At 36.6% G+C, this 17300-nt stretch overlaps 1 protein-coding gene across 3 annotated transcripts in view; it reads left to right on the top strand.

The window, feature by feature from the left end:
• Positions 1-17300, top strand: part of tiam1a (TIAM Rac1 associated GEF 1a) — a 62600-nt gene that overhangs the window by 3691 nt on the left and 41609 nt on the right. For 2 of the 3 annotated variants that reach the window (XM_084104698.1, XM_084104696.1), the window contains exon 1: positions 8066-8285. The exons of the other annotated variant lie outside the window; for it this stretch is intronic. The gene's annotated coding sequence lies outside the window, so the exon portion shown is untranslated. Of the gene's footprint in view, positions 1-8065; positions 8286-17300 lie in introns of those variants that run through there. 3 annotated transcript variants of the gene reach the window in all.

Raw genomic sequence — 17300 nt, 5'->3', positions numbered from 1 at the left:
TGAGTAAATTATAAAACAATTTTCATTTTCAGGTGAACAATCCATTTTAGTTCCAAGTCCTCTATTTGAACACCAGGCTGATTTCAAAGAGAAATCGATAAACCTGCAAGAGAAAAACATAGGATCTGTATAGCTAGGGGTTGTGGGTTTAAAAATGTATTCTGTAAGTTTATGTACTACTACTAGCTATAATTAAAATATACACAGAAGTTAGCTAAATCTGAAAAAAAAAAAAAATCCATTGAAAAAATGTGTTCATTTTGTAAAGAGGCTTGAAATGTCTTTATTCACTTCTTAAAACATTAAATGTTCAGTGTTATGGTTTGGGATGGACTTAGAGTTCATTATTATAATAAGCTTTTTGTTTAATTTAAGAAAAGTAGGCCTAGACGTCAGTGTGAAGTTATCATTTAGACAGCTAGGAAATCATTTGGCACTGTGATGCACTGTCCATACCATAATCATGTTAATATAGAGTATCCTTTGTCTGACCCTCGGTGTCACACTGAGCTATTGTCAGTGGAAGATCCAGTCTAGTCTCAATGACTTTTTATTATCACATCACATTGCAGCATTTATATTATACTGCAGGTCCAGATATGTGGCTATTAGTACAATATTAATTCTGACCTCAGACCCTTATCTCCACTGTTACATTACACCAGCGTCTTCAGTTTGGGGATATTTTGTGGCCAACAAGAAATGCCATTCTGAAGATCTTTACATTTACAGTGTTGATTCAGCATTAATGAAACACATGGCTGAATTTGCATATTCATAAATTTACGTATTGATTCAGATTAGCTTTATTCACAGGTTGGTCAGATTTTGGTCCAATATGTTACTGTTAAAAAGTTAATGGTTGAAGATTTATTTTAATATTTTTAAAAGAAGTCTCACCAAGACTACATTTATTTGATCAGAAATATGGTAAAACAGTAATATTGTGAAATATTTTTATACTTTCAAATTTTCTTTTGTAATATGTTTTGAAATGTAATTTATCCCTGTGATGACAAAGCTGAATTTTTTTAACTGGATCATAAGACATGAAGTAGTGAACATTTAGTATTTTTACAGTCTAAGAAAAGTCCATAAAACTACAACCAAAATAATGTTAATATGAGATCCATTTTTTCATATTGATTTCTCACAGGTGTTATACCTTTATAATTTTGTGCCAGGACATTATCCATTTTTTTTTTTACTGTGTACAGAACCTCGTATTACAGAATATTCCGTATACAATACCAATAACCCATCATCAGCCAGTAAGCTGTTAGTATGCAAAATACAAGACTCCTACATGAAGCAGACAGTGAGCGTAAACACAACGTTTCCCTCAGATTAACAGACATCACATTGAAGACCTCAATCAAAGTCGACCCAGCCCTGTTCCTTACCCTCATTTTCATTTTGATTAGATTTGCATATTTCAATTTTAGAACATAAATTGCTCCATGATGTTGTTTGGTCAAGTCCCACAAGCCCATCTTGGCATGTGTGTTCTCAGAATTAATTTTTTTTTAACCCCAGTTGGCCAGACCTCTCTTTTTCTGCATCACTTGAACGTTTGACTCGATTTGGAGCCTGGTCTTGAGTCCCAGGGGCTTTGATGTAAATTGGAGAGAATCTCAGCACTTGGACACTCCGTCTGGGCATCCAGCCTAATGAGTGTGGCCCGGGTCACCAATGCACCTCTCTTTGCCTTTTCTCTCTCTTTCTCCTTTCCCTTCTTCTCCATTATCCACCTCACTGTCTCTTCTCTCCCTGAATTTCATTTTTCACCCTCCGCAGTCTTTCTGTTTTTCGTCTTCCACATCTAAACACACATTCCATCCATCCCTTTGTTCATTGTCACACTCATCCCATTCATAATGCATCTCCCAGAGAAGCAAGACCTATGAAACCAGTGGTTTCCTGCCCTCAATAGACTTGGCCCACATTTTCAGCTTACTGTCAGATGTAATAATGTAGCAGTGTTCTTGCATTAGCTTGTCTGGTTAGAAGATGCCCATCAGCTTTACTGAGCTTAACCGAGGTTTGTGTAATTCACGAGGAACCACTCTGTGTATAAAGCTGCATCTAATATGCTGTCATATGAGGGAATGTACCGTTTATGAATATTATTCTTGCATCTTCTCTACAAGACCTTAACACAATCATATTAGAAATGTGAAGTTTGACAATACGATTATGTTTCTGAAATATAATTACTGTAATAATTTTCTCTCTTGGCATAGTTTCCGTCTTGCTTTGCTGGTGCCAGATTTCGACAGAATTCTTATATTCAGCAAGGATGAATTAAATCAAAAGTGATGGTAAAATTGCTGTTATTTTGAACATTCTGTTCTTAAAAATATTCAGAAAAAATCATCACTGTTTTCACAAATTGAGCACCAAATCAGCATTTTAGAATGAAGGCTGGAATAATGATGATGAAAGTTCAGCTTTACCATCACAGGAATAAATTACAATTTAATATATATATATATATATATATATATATATATATATATATATATATATATATATATAATATATATAAAACAATTGTTACTTTTTTTCTCATAATTTGTGGAAGATTTTTGTGATGAATTTATTGACTGAACAACATATTGAATGTTTTTTGTAACACTTTACAATAAGGTTCATTAGTTAACATTATTTAATGTATTAACTAACATGAACTAACAATGAGCAATACATTCGTTACAGTATTTATTAATCTTTGTTAATGTAAGTTAATAAAAATACAGCTGTTCATTGTTTGTTCATGTTAGTTCACAGTGCATTAACTAATGTTAACAAATACAACCTTTGTTTTTAATAATGTATTAGTAAATATTGAAACTAATTTTAACTAAGATTAATAAATGCTGTAGAAGTATTGTTCATTCTTAGTTCATGTTAACTGAGGTAGTTAACTATAACTAATGAACCTTATTGTAAAGTGTTACCGTTTTTTTTTTTTTTTTATTATTACTATTTCATTTTAAAATGCTCTTATGCTCGCCAAGGCAAAATTTATTTTGTATTATGAATAGCAGTTTTAAGTTGAATAATTGTATGTTTTTCCAGTGGTTAAATGGTCCTGTTTGGATTTTAAACCTAACAAAATGGCAACGTACATACGTCACAGAGGGTTTGTTTGTGCAAAAAAAATTTTAAGGGTAAGATAACAAGTCTTTATTCCTCTCTCTCTGTTCTTATATCATAAATTATTTTTCTTGATGTTCTGGGTGCCCCATAACACAAACATCTGCTAGACTTTGTTAGCACACACAGAGATCATTTTTATCAGTTGATAAGTCACATCCTGGGACATCACGCTCTGTCTTTTATCGAAGAAAGAAACGTCCATTTGCGTTTGTATATTTTTCTCATTCTTACTATCTAACAGATGCCAAAAATTGATTTTAGGTTCCTTTTTTCACTGGTCACTTTAAGTAAGATACTTATGTTATGTAATATAATAGTGTCATACCCATAAATAAATAGGGGGAAATGCCAAATGGCCAATTGTTCCTGTCATGTTTAATGTTCTCTGCAATGATAAACTCTTTTTAATAAGTTGTTCCTGTTTTTAGAATTCATGCTGTGATTCAGACTCCCTGTGGCCGCTCTGTGGCTGTGGTCGCAGGTGTTGTTGAGGTGATTTATTCATTTGTTTGTCCAGGTGGCCTCTGTAGCCACGGGCTGACCGTGCCAACCTTGCTGCGGGCAGAGCAAGAGGACAGTGTTTATCTCACAAATGACGGCATACTCTACCTTTTTGTGCAGTGTGTTATTGTGTGTTACAGTTGTTATTGTAAAGAGGACACTGACAGGTTTGGAGGGTCTGTGAGAAGTTTAATTGAGAGACTTTGTATGCAGGTTTATTGAGTTTGTTGGCTTGTATTTGTGTTTGTGTGTGGTTTATGAAGGAGTTTGGCCATGCTAAGGTGCTTACTAAAATATATATATGTCCTATATTTAAATGTGACCTCACTTCCACACTGTGGAGTCTGTTAGAGATAAGAAAGCTGATAATGTCAGCAGGTGTGTGGCTTACCGGAAAGATAGGCCTGGGATGGGTGAGTGAGGAACTAGATGTAGAGTAGATCCAGATATGGACACACAAATCTCATTTTTATGTAAACTTTTGTGTTACATTGTGCAGCATGGACCATATGTATGGTGGGTCCAAAATGCAAATATATACTGTGTATATATATCCATCCATCCATTCAGAAAACAGTTATTTAAAAATTGTCTTCTTATAGAAGCTTCTTTTCTTTCTGGTTGTGAATTCTGCTTACCTGTCTGTGAAACACAATGAGATTTGTTATTCACATCGGGTGGTTCTTTGCCTCCATGTCATGCATTAAACTTATGTATTGCACACCTAGCTGTGGATAATCCCTACATAAATAATGCTATAAAAGTTGCTTATTTGCTGCACAACTGTACAGCTGTACACCACCAGAGAGTTGCAGCCCAAATGAATAATCTATGCCAATCAGAAGCGTTACGTCAGTGAGAAAGAAAAGGGGACAAAGAGGTGGAATGCTCTTCTCTCATTCCCTCTTTCCTTTCACCATTTTTTCTCTTTAACTCTCTCAATCTCTCCCTGTCATCTTTAACTGATTCGTATTGTTGTTTCTCTATCCCCTCAGCCACCTGCTCCCTGTTTCAGTCTCTTTTATCAGAGTTTGAGTCAGTGAAGATGAGAGACTGGCAGTCTTACCCGCTCTATTGTGTGTGACGTTCTTCTTATAGAAGCTTCTTTTCTTTCTGGTGGTGAATTCTGATTAAAACCATCTGACGGGAAGCCTCAGCTTACCTGTCTGTGAGCACACAATGAGATTTGTTATCAGGTACAAGTCTTGCATTGGAAATTTAGAGAACATCCAGCACACTTTAGGAGTACATTGCATATTTAATGTCATATGGAAAAAAAAAACCAAGACTTTGGGTATCTGCACTATATGTTGTAAGGGTTGTAGTCATTTCTGGTTTCCACAACCTTTTTTTTTTTTTGACCACTGAAAATTAGTGGATGGTTTTTGTAATTTAATTAATTTATTGACTGAACAACATATTGATTTTTTTTATTTTTTATGTATTTTTTATTTTATTTTATAAAAGAGTCTCTTATGCTCACCAAGGCTAAATTTATTTGATAAAAAAGTAATAATGTGAAATTTTATTTAAAACAACTGGTTTCAACTGAAATGTATTTTAAAATGTAATTTATTCCAGTGATGGCAAAGCTGAATTTTCAGCGTCTTCAGTGTCACATGATCCTTCAGAAATCATTCTAATATGCTGATTTGCTGCTCAAGAAACATTTCTTATTATTATCAACGTTGAAAACAGTTGCCCTGCTTAATATTTTTGTGATGCATTTTTTTTTCCGTGATGTTTTTTTCCCAGATTTTTTTAATGAATAGAAAGATAAAAAGAATAGCATTTATTTGAAATAGAAATAACTGTATAAATGTCTTTACTGTCATTTAAAAGTATTAATTTCTTTAAAAAAAACTTTTATATTGAGCATAAGCATATGTTGTTTCTTGATCAAGAATAACTTTGTACTTGCAGGAAGTTATGATAACACTTACGAATGTGTATTTGAGAAGGTTTATTTTAGGTTTGTGTATTTGAAAATCTGACTGACAATGTGCTAGACACTGGAGAACAGAATACAGGTGGAGCATCTCACACCTCGACTCGTTATTCTGTGTACTTGTCTAAACACGTTCATGGCGGCTTTATTCAAATCATTCTAGAATGGCAGTCTGCCAGTCAGCAGTGACTGATATTTAGCCAATGGGTTAGCAGAACTCTACACATATAGATACGGTAGTCAGTAGGGAAGAACTTGTGTTTGTGGGTAAATCATCACCAAACGTAAATCCTAGATACAAACGTCATTGTGACTCCTTGGAGCCTGTTTGTTGTGTGAATGTCACCAACACCCAGAGGAGTGAAGGTGTGTCGGCTTATTTCTGAGAAGTTGTTTAGTTTGTAATGAAAAGCAGTATGGGACATCGTCTATTTCTCCACGCCCTTCTTCGTGCACAGACATGTTCGGCTCTCACGGTCGGTGAAGTATTGAACAAGATGCATTTCAGGAGAATGCACCTTACACCATCAGGTGCTGTGCGATGATGCATGTCCCTTTAAAATCTCTTAAAATTTAAATACATTGTAATGCCCATCCTGTTTTCAAAAAATGGGGACTGAAGGGTTCAAGCTTAAAAAAGGATGACGATCTTCTGAAGCCATACGATAGCTTTGTGCAAGGAACAAACTGAGTCTGTTCCTCAATTTGGTTCTCAAGCCATTGACTCAATTATCTAGTCGAAAGGGTGACTGTAAATCAGTACATTTCAAAAAGGGATCATTCAGTCTGGTTTAGTGAACTGATTCAAAATTACAAAGAAAAGATCCGTTCCTAAAGAATGATTAGTTCACTAATCAGAAATTATTCCTTCTCTCATTAGCTTGTGCAGATATTAACACTTTCAGTGAATAGCAATTTTTGGTCTAACTTCAGGCCACCCTCATCTTAAACCTGACCCAGAGACACTTTACCAGAGTGACAACCAGCCCAATGCTTCTGTTTGTCACTGATTGCTTGTCTCTAAGCCTGTGACTGTGTATGTATGCATATCTCCTTGTGATTGTGCATGTCTATAAATATGTAAGCATTTGTGTAAATCCATATCTAAACTAGTTTGAAACCCAGACAGAGGCTATAAAACTTTTTTTCCCCTTGTCCAGGCTGAGGATAATCTGATCATTAGCGTCCTAATCTCCAACTCTCTCTGTATTGTGGCAAGACAGCATGAAGGGGTTAGTTCTGTGGAATGCACATGCATACATACTCCTATGGGTTCTATTCAGGAGGTTTGTAAGCACTAGTTACTTATTGACCACCATTTACAGTGGGTTCTCTGAAATAATAATACTAGTTCTTTGTGCAGTGGCGGCTCTCAGCAGCTTGCCGTGGGTTAAATCCCTGATCTCCACAACTAGGATCAGTGTGGAGTTTCCCACGCCCCCCTCTCCCACTGATATACTAGCCAGAGGCGAATATGACCCGCAGCATTGCACAATATCTCTGTTTTCAGCCACAAATCCAGAGGAAAAACAAGCAGTGTTCTCTCTATAGGCCTGTAGGTCTGATATGTAATGTGTTATGGACTTTGGTAGGGCTAGACACCATATTCAATTTTACACAAATGGGGTTGTGAGGGAAAAGGACAGTTTGTTCAATAGATTGCATTGTTGTATAACTTGGTGTTGATAGTTCAATCAATGCAACATTGAAAATACTTACTTTCTAAAATCTGACAAAAAGCATGGGTGGTAAATTAGAAATACATGTTTTTTACATACAATTTCCCCAAAGCATAAGTACACACATATAAAACTTTAGCAGTAAAACTTTTTTATTAAAACTTTTTAAACTATAATTTGTTTTAACTATAACCTTACTTAATTATGTGTTGCAATAAAAAAAATACTTATTTTATTTTACTTACTTTATTTTATTATTATTTTTCTTACATAAAACCACAACACAATGTTTGTTTTGTTTTCAGTGTTTGTCTTTAAAATTGTATTTTATTTTATATTTTACTCACATAAAACCACAACATAATGCATGTATATAGTACATTTTAATGATTTTTTATTACTACACTAAACTTATATATATATAAATTGCATTCCAATAAAATAAATAGTTTAAATAAAGTTTTTTTTTGACTATAGTAAAATAATTAAAATGTGTCACACACATATTATGCGTGTTTATGCTTGTGTGGGACTTGTGTACACAAGTGTGTTATCTTAGGGTCTCACAGGCAAGCAATTTAAAAGGAAACGGGGTGTCTCAAAGCTTAGGGGCAAAGACCCAGGCTGCGTGCTGGCAGATACTGTTGATCCAGAGGAGGTGAAATGAGAAAGAGAGAAAGAGGGGGAGGTGAGAAGGAGAGGGGGAGGAGAAGCAAATGGAGGAAACGGGGAGGGTTGAGCAAATGGGTGAGAAGGAAAGCGAGAGAGAGAGTGCACACACACCCCTTGCGCTCTCAGTGGACAGACTCATCCTCACATGGTTGGAGTGAGTGTGTTGTGGAGTTCTAATAGATGAGAAACACAGAGACACGCAGGATTACGTCCAGTACTTGGAGGAGGCATTACCTGGATGAACTGAGCTAGGAGACATTCAAATTGCTGATGTAAGGATACTTTACTGAGTAACAAAAACGGACCCAGGATTTACCTGTGAGGTATGCCACACTAACAACTGTATTTCCATGCTGTTTACTGTCTTTCAGAGATGTCTTTGCAATTGGACATTAGTGTCTGTCAGTTGGGCTGTTTCTGGGTCCCATGTGCCTGTGCTCAAGTGGACGGCTGACAGTGATAAATGCCACACTGCTTGGTTAATAAGATTTACTCGCCATAGAGGCTTTGAAATTCTGTCTTATGTGCCTTTGTTGGACAATCAGCAAGCTGTGTGTTTAAGTGTATGTGGGGTTTGCTTTGAGAGGTCTCTAAAACAAATGGTTCTGTGGTTGTAAAACCCTTCATCCAGACATAATTTTTTAGAAGCCAAGGAGGAGGATCCGTCAGTGTATATTCTCTCTCTCACATGCTGCCTTTGTGTGTGCGTGTGAATTTTCTCACTGGACGGAGTAAATCTCCCTAGTTTGCTCTCTATTTTTGCTGTTCTGTCACAAATTGACTTTAGTATTAAAAAAAAAAAATTGTAAGCAGAAATCTTGAGTGACAGTATGCTTTAGTTCTCAATGTATTGTACAGATCTGTCAATATACTCAGAGATTTTGTGTGTAAGAGTCACTCTGAAATGTTTTGTAGCCTTGTCAAGTTCTGCCGTGTTACTTTATGGAAAATATGCCTCATTTAAAAGTTTTACAGTAAAACACAAGAGTAGCTCCAGGATAGTTCAGTGCGTGTTTCTGTGTAGGAATGTGTTTGTGTGTGTGGTCTACAGTTCTGTGGAATTTGATTCATTGTGATGAGATGACTGAAAAAGCAGCTGAGATGAGATTCTGAGGAAAGATACAAGAGAAAACACTTAAAAGACAGCAAAGTGAAATAAAAACAAGAGAAAAGATCATATATAGACACATTAAATGTGTTTGAGAAAGATATAGAGACCATCAGACTTGAAAGAAAGACCTAGAAGCATTGGACCACTAACATTTATACTGGGTTGTCTGGGCTCATGGGGTCACTGTTGCGGGTCTCAGCTGTTTGCAGTCAGACAGAGATGGCACACGGGGTGCCAGATTCCTCGGTCGCCTGAGGTCTCCCAGTGGTCTAGTGTCTTTATGAATGAATTAACTTAGCGCTGTGACGCGCTGTGGAGGAACTCAGACGGACCAAACAAAGACTCTTGCATACTTCACTCTAGGTGCAAACAATGAACCACACTATTCCTGCACCATATAACTGACCTCACCCTCAGAAACGGGCTGGACAGAGACTACCTGTCTCATTTAAGAGCTCATATCTGGACTTTATCATGCGCATCTGTTTTGCTCCTGTCATGTGCTGTTTAATGGATTATTAGACTCAATAAACTCACTTTAAAATGGGCTGCTGTGCTATCACACAGTCAGATTGATTTCCAAGCACAGTAGCTTTGAGGTTTAGGTCAATAAGTAGCAGACAAGATTGTTCCTCAAATACTGAGCATATAAATCAAGACCCTGAAATGTAAAAACAGTACATTAACATGTAAAATACAAGAGATTCTTTGGGAATTGCAGACCTTGCGGTAGTTGCTGGTTATTCAAGTGAAATGGGGCACGTGTGTTCAAGCATGAGTGTGTGTCAGTATGCATGTGCTTGTATTTTAAACACTTTAATAGTCTGATAATATACTATATTTGTATAGAAGTGTGTTTGTGTGTGTATATATAAAGGCTAAATAAGGCAATCATGTTGTTTTGCTTTGCTCTGTAAGTGTGTTAAGTGGAACTAAGTAACAGAATGGCTTCTCTGACCCTCAGGGCATTTCTTCCTTTTTCTACCCCACTGGAGCAGAGGGCATCAGGGTGAAATGTGGGGGGTAGAGAAGCTGTATGTGTGTGTGGGGGGGGGAGGAGGAAATATGGCTTAAATGGGTCACAGCACCACCACAGCATGTTTAAAGTACACATTAACGAAGCTAATGAAAGAGATGAGGAGATAAAGAGTGAAAGGCAAGGTTTTATGTTTATTAAATTTGTTTGAACGAGAGATATAAGCTACCCCTTAAAAGTTTGGGATCAGTAAGTTCGTTTTAAAAAAAGAAATTAATACTTTTATTTAGCAAGGATGCATCAAATTGATCACAATTGACAGTAATTACATTTATAAAATATTTCTTTTTGTTTTGAACTTTGTTCATCAAAGAATCATGAGAAATCCATCAATATATTATGCAGCACAACTGTTCCCAAAAATGATAATAATTGAAAGAAATGTTTTTTGAACACCAATTCTGATTTCTGAAAGATCATGTGACACTGAAGACTGGAGTAATGGCTGCTGAAAATTCAGTTTTGCCATCACAGGAATTAATTACATTTGAAAATATATTAAAATAGTAATAATATTTCACAGTATTACTGTTTTTATTGTATTTTTGATCAACTTTGACTAAGTTTTATTCTGTTACTGTTTTATTCTGGTCTGTATTGTTTTAGATAAACAAAAGAGTGACAGGTAAGAAAAGTTAAATAAATATGAATTGCAATATATTCTTGTACAGATAATGAATGAACTTGTGAGTATGGAGATCAGAGCAGTGACTGGTTTCTATAGCACCTGCATTTGAATGTTATAGGTTAGAAAGTTGTTTGGAGAGTTTTTCCAAGGTATCTTATGTATGTCTAAACTCAGATACTAAATAGTTTCATGCTGTTTTTTCAAGCAGCGATAAAACACACGTACAGTCATTGATTTCACTGACAGCTTATGAATACTTAGAACCTAGAAACCCAATGACAGAATGGATGAAACAAAAAAAATGCATAAAAACCTTATGGATTATCTGTGACATTGTGGCCTCTGTAAACCCATCATACAACATTCTGTGTTGTATGAGGTATTATAATCCTCATTTTAGATGTGTATGTGCGAGACCTGACAGATATTCCCCATTGTCTCCTGCTAATGTGTGTTTCTTAATGCAGCGTGTCCTCCATTCTTTCAGCGTGTCCTCCTCTTTCAATATTAGCACTTGACAGTGGTTGTTTAAGCGTAGACCCCCAGGAGGAGGGGTAGTGGGGAAAAATGAATTAAAAACATACATTTGTGGCTTTGTTAAAATTTTTGGTGTGTGCGTGTGCAGCTTTTGCTGTTCGTGTGGGGTTGAAATTTTATATTAAAACATTTATGTTATTACCATCTTTCCTCTAAGGCCACAGTGTCAGACCTCTCCCCTTTAACCTCTATTAAAGGCAGGAGAGTTTTTCCAAGTACTGTACTTTTGTTCATAAGAACATGCCTACAGTAAGGGTGTGTGTGTCTTTCTGACATTCAAATGTCATGTTCATTCGTAATGGATGTAATACAGCAGGCATCTTTTCTTCTTTAAATCCTGTACAACCAGAAAAATTACATTTCTAACCTGAAGGCAGGAAGACACACGCACATACACTGCATTTCAGAAGTCCCTTTCCATGAGGAAGTGATTACTGCAAAGCCAAAACTCAAACAAATGTGGTGGTGCACATGTGAATATGAAGTATGTGCATTTGTGTATTTAAACACTAGTAAGGTGATCTGTGTGTGAGAGGGGGCGCAGAAAGTTAACAATACACTGTTAACATCTAGACCGATCAATCATTAAACAATTTTAGCCTTACCATTTATCAAGTAAAACCCACAACCGCTTTACCATTTAAATTTATCTTTCACTACAAAAGCCTTGATCTGACACATTTCGGATCACTTTAATCTTTGAAGATCTTCAGACCACAAGCCTGTTGAGACAGGACACACAGCTGCAGGCAAACCACAGATTACTTGCTCATTCACTTAACGACTTTAACGAGGCGATTGACAAGAATAATGTTGAAGAAAGAGTGATGGGAGAGTAGCAAAGAGAGAGAGGGATTGACCACGTGAACCTTTCCATTCTGCTAAATTTGTGCGAGTCTGAGTCTCAAAGAAAAGAGACACGGTCCTTAAAGGCTTCAATCACTTACCCTGATGTTGTTCCAAACCTGTATGACATTCTTTCTTCTGCAGAGCGCAAAAGAAGATATTTTGAGAACAATTTTTGGACAAATAATGAAAGTAAATGGGATCCAAAACAACTCGAACTTTAGTGAACTTTATTGTATGGACAATAAAACATGTTTTTTTTAAATAATATCTTGTATATTTAACTGAGTGAGTTTAATTTTATATTATTTCTAATATTTTTTTTTTTTTTTTTTTTTTAACTATCTTAAATTGTTGTCTTAAATCATATTGAAGCATTATTGATAATGTTTTTTAAATTCTTTTTTTATTTTCTCACCCTGAGCTTTTGTATGGCTTCAGAAGACCACTTTTACGATACCTTTATAGGTTTTTTCTTGTCATTTTTGAGCTTGACAGTCTCAATCTGTCTTAACTTTCATTTTATTAAAAAGAATACCTGGGATTATTTTCAAAAAGTCAAATTTGTCTTCCATGTAAATGATAACAACATTTTTAGGTGAACTATCCCTATAATGCTACTTGATCCAACTTGTTCCTCTATCTGTTACTATCATCCTTTCAGTCGAAGCACAAAAGAGACTCCTCTTCAGCACGGGTCATCAGGGGAGAAAAGATTGGCTCTCTCAAAATCCTCTACTGACCTGGAAAAGATCTGATCTCGGGCTGAAAGGAGCGACTGCTGTTGCATGCTGGTCTATTTTACTCTCTAAATTAGCTTTTTTAAAGTAGAGATTTGAGTGCCTTCCTTCTTGCCTTGTGGCATGCGGGTGCAGGTTTTGTTGAGCTCCTTCCGCTTCTTTGGCACAGAGGAGAGTTTGTGTGAATAAAAGCAGCCTCTTGCTTTCAACAAAAGCTTTTTCTGTGGTTCCAGCACCATGCAGCATAAATGCACAGGCTGTGAAGCTTCAACATGGTTTTTACATACAGCAGGGTCAGAGGATTGCAGTAATATAAAGTCACACAAACTTAGTGCCTGAGGGGCACCATGGTCCTATTTGAAAAACATTTGAGTCTTTATAGTGAATGCACATTTTCTTTTTGTAAGCTTGCTGGTGAAAGACCTCCAGGCAGGGTAACATTAAAAATATCACAGATGTAATCTCGGAATCCTGGCTTTTGTATTTATATTTAACTACACTAGAACTAGTAATAGTGTGTATAATCTGTGGCATTTAGTGCTATAGTTCTTATTTATTAGATGGAAATTGTTCATTTTATTTTTAAAGTAGCCATATTCTACTGTAGAACTGAATTTGTTTTTCCCCATGCAATTCACTTATAGGGCCCTATTTTAACGATCTGAAACGCAAGTATCAAGCGCGAAACGCAAGTAACTTTGTGGGCGGGTCTTGGGCGCTGTTGTTATTATACCGGCGGGATAAATGACTCTTGCGCCCGACGCAAATCTAAAATGGGTTGGTCTGAAGTAGCTTCATTATTCATAGGTGTGGTTTGGGCGTAACGTGAAATAAACCAATCAGAGCGTCATCTCACATTCCCTTTAAGAGCAGGCGCGCTTGTTCCATGGCGGATTGCTATTATAACGGCGGATTTGCCAGGCGCACGCCAGGAGCGGTTCACAGCCGAGGAGACCGACGTTCTCGTCAGGGCCGTAAAAGACAGAAGAGTGACATTGTATGGGGATGGGAGAAACCCACCCAAATTAGCTTCGGTTAAACAGGCGTATAATAATTTGGGTAAATGTGTAAGCTAGATTTATGCCTGTTTTTTCACATCTTCATGGACACAACAATGATTTCCCTCGTGTGTTAATAATTTTCCTTGTAATAATGTACGATTTGCAAAAATGAAAACTGCTGCTTCTGTGTAGATGAGAGAATCAAAGTGTATGCGCGTTGTGCACACGCTACATTGATTATGGCCAAGCATGCGCCCTTAAAAAAGCATATGAATAACATGCGCAACGCGCCACTGACTTTAGACTAGGTTTTTCCTGGTTAGTGGCGGAATTGTTTTCTAAACCTGCAAAATAGCATGAGGGAACGTTTGCGCCGGAACACACCTCCTCTTTGCGCTGAACCGCCCCCGGGAGCGCAAATTCATTTCCTAGTTTACCAACGTGCATCTGTGGAGGGAAAAGTCTGCTGTGCGCGGGTGCAAAATAGGAATGATAAATGCGTCGGTGTACAAAGTCAATTGCGCTGGGTGCAAGATAGGGCCCATAATGTTAGTCAAGGTTGTTGACCAAAAGGCAAGTTGCTGTTATTTCTATAGCACATTTAAAAACAACAAATGTTTGCTAAAGTGCTGTACATATTTTTATTTTGTACTGCATATTCGCAAACATTTGTTGTTCGTCACTTGCGGGGTACCTCAAGGTTCTGTTCTGGGCCTTTTTTGTTTTCTTTATATATGTTGCTTTGAGAGCATATGTTGTTTAGAAATTTGTCTATGTTTGTGAAGAATTTGTTAAACAATACTTAGCTGATGTATTAACATTTTTATTTTCTCATCCTAAGCTTTTGTATGGATTCAGAAGACCACTTTTATGATACTTGTATAGTTTTTTGCTGTATTTTTTTTTGACAGCCTCAGATTTATCAGATGGTATTTGTTAATTTGTTTTCTTTATATGTGTTCCTTTGAGAGCATCTGTTGTTTAGAAACATAACATTGCATACTATTGTTGTAAACAATACCTCGCTCCTAAACAATCTCCTAAACAATCTCCTATACAATCTAAACGATCTAGTTCCTGCAAAAAAACAAGTCTTACAATCTCCGTTTGACTGCCTTTAAATCATTAAAAGTTCAATGGATGAAAAGATGTTTCAGTTTATGCCATCTTGCCTTTATACTGAATGGATGTTCGTAAATGTGGGCAGTCATATGTCAATGTGCTCATATATAGGCATGACATCAAAACTATGGCAATATCTACATTTTGTAGATTAGTTTCCACAAATGGTTTTGTTGACTGGGAAGGGAACTTTTGAGTTTTTAAACGTTACATACAGATGTCCTTTTGATGTATATGAAATGCTTAACTGCTAATGCTAATCATGAATTGCATGATTTTGGCAGAATGACCAGCCTTCTCATTAGCAGTCTGGTAAAGTGTGTTCACTGCTGACGCACTTTGATGAGACGCCTTCTGTGGGACATAACAGCTTGCTGAGGGGGAGAAAGAGAGAACTACAGTGTATTGGGTGTGTGACTGTGAGTGTTTTTTGGCCATGCATGCATTGGCGGTGTGTGTGAGATGGAGGTGGTTTTTAAAAGACAGGTTGGTCAGCAGTAACTCACTCACTAAATAGTGTCTGGCACTGATGTAGTAATGGGGTATTGATTTGTAGTGGATTGGCCGATGGCATATGTGTGCTTTAGAAACAGCTCTCTCTGGTAAAAGGCTGGATGTCACTAGCACACACACACACACAAAATACCATGATAAAGAGATAAGATTCATTGCCTTTCCACTGTAAAGAAATCATCCAGCACTGAGGTCAATCTAGTGTTGCTTCTTCACCCATAACCACAAACCAGCCTAGGTGGTCCATGGAGCGTATGGACACTTCTTGTAAAAGTCATATAAAAGAATGGCACAATGTTGAAAAATAAACCATTGTTTTTTTTCATATATTGCAGAAATTTTATTTTCATTATTTTGTCTCAAAATTATTTTTATTTCTATTGTTGCAATGAACAATTATTTAAATTTGTACTTGATTTTATGTTTTATTTTATCTCTCTTTACAAATGTAACCTTATGTTTGTTTCAGTGAACCAATATTTTATTTTATTTTATTTTATTATCTTTTTATTTTATCCCTCCTTACAAAATCTTATTTATCCTCATTGATTTTGTTTTGTTTTGTCAGATCTCTCTTGTCTTTATCCAGCATTAGCCTTAAATTAGCCTTAAAATAAAATAAAGAGATACATGAAATCTTCATAAATGAAAAAAATGAATGCTATTCTTCTCAAGAGCTTTCTGTCTGTCTTTGCTTTTGTACCTTTTCTGTCTCTCTGTTGTTTGCGTGTGACATTCCTGCCCTTTCAGGGCCCAAGTCTTTCAACTCCCTACCCTTTTTTTTTCTCTTCTTTCGTTTCTTAAAGGAGCACATTGTTTGTGAGGTTCTGCTTGTTGACGCAGGTGCAAAAAAAGAAGCAAGAGAATAAGAGAGTCAAAGAATGAGAGAATGACGGAATCCCGGCACTCACGATTACCCCTCCTTCTCAAATGAAGTCTCTTAGACCTTAAAAGATGGCTTTAGGCCTTATGAACGCACTCATTTCCTCTCTCTCTAGACCTGTCAGGGCTTGTAGGTTGTTCTCATCAGCTGTAGAAGTTTCTGTCCGTTGGTCTCAGGTGTGCTGAGGAAGGGCTGTAGCACCGGTGTGGCTTTCAGTGCCTTCCTCCACCCCTCTTTTCTTTTCCATTGGGGCTTCCTGCCAGATGAGGAGAGCCGTGGGCTCCGAGCCAAAGCCTAATCCTACCTCTCATTCACCGTCAGCAGCAGGAATCCCAGAGCTATAAGTACGTGTGCTCGTTCTGGATGTGTGAACTGTCAGCATTAGCGGCCATTCTCTCTACAACACTCAACACAAGCTGCCCATGTGTGCGTTGAGAGTTTGTTCAGCCTGAGCTTGCCACAGTGCTGTGGACAAGACATAAGAAAAACTGTGAGAACTTTACAAGTCTTTTCACTCTGAAATATGACTTCGGTGTCTTGGACTTGCGGTCAGTGAATGGCTTGGCATGTTGTACTGTGGTGCTCATACGGAAAACGTAGGTTTGAATCTGGCCCTCAACATCCCTCTCTATTGTCTTTATAATAAAAACGCATCAAAGACAAGCACTTTTTTTGTCACTCAGTCTCCATCTCAGATCCATTTAGTTGTTTGTTGTCCAAAAAAAAAGAAGAAAAAAAAAAGATTTATACAAACCTAAAGATCAATTTAGATGTGGTTTGAAATCTGATGATTAAAACTGCAATTTTTATATATGGCAATGAATCAATATAACAATAACTTTTATTTTATTTATTTTATATATATTTTTTAATTTATAAAATATTTTTTTCAAAATTTTTTAATTTATAAATTTTTTTTTC

The sequence above is a fragment of the Abramis brama genome, assembly GCF_963993115.1.
Source record: "Abramis brama genome assembly, chromosome: 25".
In the NCBI taxonomy this organism is placed as follows: Eukaryota; Metazoa; Chordata; class Actinopteri; order Cypriniformes; family Leuciscidae; genus Abramis; species Abramis brama.
The sequence above is the reverse complement of the archived record's forward strand: the minus strand, read 5'-3'. Positions and strand labels throughout refer to the sequence as shown.